The following is a 3,247-nucleotide window of genomic DNA, read 5'->3' on the forward strand; positions in this document are numbered from 1 at the left end:
ATTAAACTGATACAAGGAAGAGTTGAGCTGACACCGATGTGTGTGTGCAGTAGATCTGCTTTGTTTTAATAGACTGACTTAACATTTAAAATCTGCAATTTGTATCATTTGAGCAAGTTCTCAATACTACTTAGAAATTGTTTAAAATCGTAGCTTTAATCAAGTAACATTGCTGTTTAAAACAGAGAGAAACATGCTTTGAACTGATTAGTGCCTCAAATAGTTTTTAGCTCACAGTATTGGCTGCAAGAGCTGTTTTCAACTTGCAGGGACTTGTGGACTGCGTCTCAAATGCCTGCAAAAGTTAACCATTACAGCAAAGCCAGTCTCAAGTAATGTGGATGTGTCCCTTTTTTCCCTGGCCCTGGGTTCTCACCACTTTCCTTATATCACATCAAGGCAGCTGAGGAGTCAGGTCAGCTGGCCAACCTGGCAGAACATTTCTCTCAATGCTTTTGTTTTCCTGTTGGATTTTAACTTACCCAAGGATCGTAAGATCCAAAACAAAGGAGAGGGGTGGGTGGCCTGCCCTTGCTAGTACTTTGCTGCTAAATCGCTTTAGCTGTCATGGGAAAAAACACTTAAATCTATTAAGTTTTATGGCACATTTCCCTCCATAGGGAATATTTTTATGGGTTCATCTATAAAGGAGGGAGGGAAGGAAGGAAGTTGCAGATCCCTGGCATAGAGCTCAGGTGGATGGCTTTCCTTTGGCTTGTGACCGGCAGAGGGCATCTTTGTATAACATTAGCTCCTCTGTGCCATGGTATTTTTTTCATTTATTTAATTTATTTATGTGTTTGTTTGTTTGTTTATTTATTTTTCAGGAACTCAAACATGACCTCAGCAAAAAGATGGCTTAACTGTTTGCATATCTTCCAACTTGCTCTGTCATTTGACCTTTACTACCCTGCCAGATGTTGGAAAGCAGAGGGCTGGCAGGAGGAAACAGCTGCATCTTGGGCTTTAAAAGTGGAAAAATCTAGAGGAGGAAGTTACATGCTGTTTCTAGTCCCACAGTAAATTGAGGCGCTGCTTCTATCTTTCAGTGCATCTCTATGTGTCTTGTGTGTCTTGTACTGCTTTAAGTGGTTTTCTGTAAAAGAGATGGCTCTTAGGGAAACTACCCATTGCATACAAGTCAGGTCTCCCTGGAAATTGCGCCTATCTTTAGAAGTTGACTGCAACCTCTGCCTGAGGGACACGTCTCAGGAGAACTGAGCCTGAATGTCACTTAGATTCAGGGAATCCGTGTCTTGGCAGATGTCTCTCCGTCACAGAACAGACAGACTTTCCATTTGGGATGCAAGTGCTGGGAAGAAGGGACTCTTGCAGCCCCTTTAAGTCAAGGATAACCAAGGGTCCTTTTGAGCTAGATGGGGCCATGAAGCAGAAGTCACTGGACCCCAGCAACACGACTGAGCTCACAGGCCAACCACGTTGCAAGTAGGAGCAGGGAACACGGGCTCAGCCTAGGTTTAGTACAGTGCTTTTTAGAGAGCTGCATTGCCATGTAAATGTGAGGAATAATTCTGGATCCTCAGCCCAGCTCAAGATACCTGGATCAGTCCCTTCCCCTGGCAAGTGTTCCTCATGCCCCCTTCCCTGCCCACCTACACAATTTCAATGACATAGGCAATAGCATCATGGGGCCCTGGTGCTGGGCAGGGTCCCGGGTGCTGTGTGCACCCACAGGCACAGTAGGAGAATGCCTGTGCTGATGAGAAATGCAGAAGGGGTGAAGGAGGGAGAGGGGTGTGGGAATTTCTCCAAGGTCTCTTATTTCTCAGCCCAGGGACCAGTGTTATGGGCTATACTGTTGATTTGCCCACCTCCCAGCCATTTAAGTCAGGTTTTCAGCCCAGTGAAAAGATTGTATGTGTCTGTCCCAGTCTGCTGTCTCTTGTTTCACCTGGGGGATGTCTGCCATGCTTATCAGTCACATGTGACTTGTTTTACAGAGAGGAAAACCAACTAAAGTTTGAAGGAAAAGGTTACTCTATATTTAAGGGATTTTTCATACCTGTACATTGAGATTATTTTTGACATAATTGCCATTTATTCTTTCCTAAAGAGGTTTAGTACTTCCAAGTCCTTCTTTACCATTGATCTACAATACAATTAATTGCTATGGGTGCACTTGCAGGGGCTGGAGACACTTAGCGGAATGTGGTGCAGACACTTCTTTTTAATTTAAGGGAAGCTGAAGTCTAACATCACTGCATTAAAAACATTCTTGCATTAATATCTCCCAGTGGCAGGAAGTTTCCAGAGCTGAGGCCCAGAACCACAACCTATTTCTGCTCTGTGCCAGTGCACTCGGACGCATGGCATGGCACCCCCGGGGTCCCGGGTGAGCGAGCAGCTCCCTTTCCCTCCTCCCTCCCCGCGTTGGTCTGAGCTGGTGTTTGCCAATGTTAGTTATTATTCAGTGTTTTCAGCGTCTTCCCAGGCACCAGCAGCTGGTTGCCCAGTGGCTCTGCTCTGGTGGCAGTGGGCTGGGGGAGGACATGTGCTGTTGAATTGGCGTGGAGCTGGATGGCACGCGGTGGCACAGCTGGCTTCGGAGCCAGCAGTCCTCGTGGCGCTTGCTCTCTGCCAAACTGGCAGGCAGGAGCAGCAATGTTGTGCCCACAGAGGGTAACTCCCAGTCCGTCTTACTGTAAACCAGGCGGCTTGTCTTTGATGCCGGGGCTGCAGCTTATGCTATCCACGTTCCCCCAGCTGCTCTGCTCCTCTGTCCTGCCCTGCTAAAACATCTGTTTTGGTTAAAGCCCACGTATCTCTGAGCCAGACGAGGAAAGGTTTCTACCCACAACCGGCCAAGAGGTTCATGCAGATACTTGAAGTCTCAGCACCCATCTGCAGGGCTGCAGTCTCCCAGGCCTTCCCTCTGCCATTCAGTGTGGGTGGAGGAGCTGGACGCTGCTTTAAGCTCTTGACTGCTGCAAAAAGGATGTTGCAGCTTTGGCTGTGGTCATCCCAAGCTGGCTGCAGAGTGTGATGGGAATACACGCTGCCCAGAGGGGAGGGGAGCAACCCTTCACAAAACCTGCCTGGAGCTGGTCTCCATCCACCAGAGCAGTGATGTCTGGGCTGGGGGCTCTTCCCCTCTGCTTCCCGCCCTGGGCTTTAAGAAATGCCTCTAACTACGCTAGGCTGCTGTGCTCGACCCTGCCATTAGTGTCATTTACAGCCCCTGTAATTCCCCTGTGTGCACAGCATGGCAGGGGCTGGGCCCCTCCCC

At 48.3% G+C, this 3,247-nt stretch overlaps 1 protein-coding gene across 1 annotated transcript in view; it reads left to right on the top strand.

Moving 5' to 3' along the window:
• The window catches only part of ATOX1 (antioxidant 1 copper chaperone), a 3,568-nt gene extending 2,515 nt beyond the window's left edge, over positions 1 to 1,053 (top strand). Inside the window, exon 3 of the mRNA XM_035891293.1 lies at positions 828 to 1,053. The gene's annotated coding sequence lies outside the window, so the exon portion shown is untranslated. The remainder of the gene's footprint in view (positions 1 to 827) is intronic.
• The last annotated feature ends 2,194 nt before the right edge of the window (positions 1,054 to 3,247 follow it).

Source organism: Egretta garzetta, unplaced genomic scaffold, assembly GCF_000687185.1.
Source record: "Egretta garzetta isolate BGI_Z169 unplaced genomic scaffold, ASM68718v1 scaffold270, whole genome shotgun sequence".
NCBI classification, from domain to species: domain Eukaryota; kingdom Metazoa; phylum Chordata; class Aves; order Pelecaniformes; family Ardeidae; genus Egretta; species Egretta garzetta.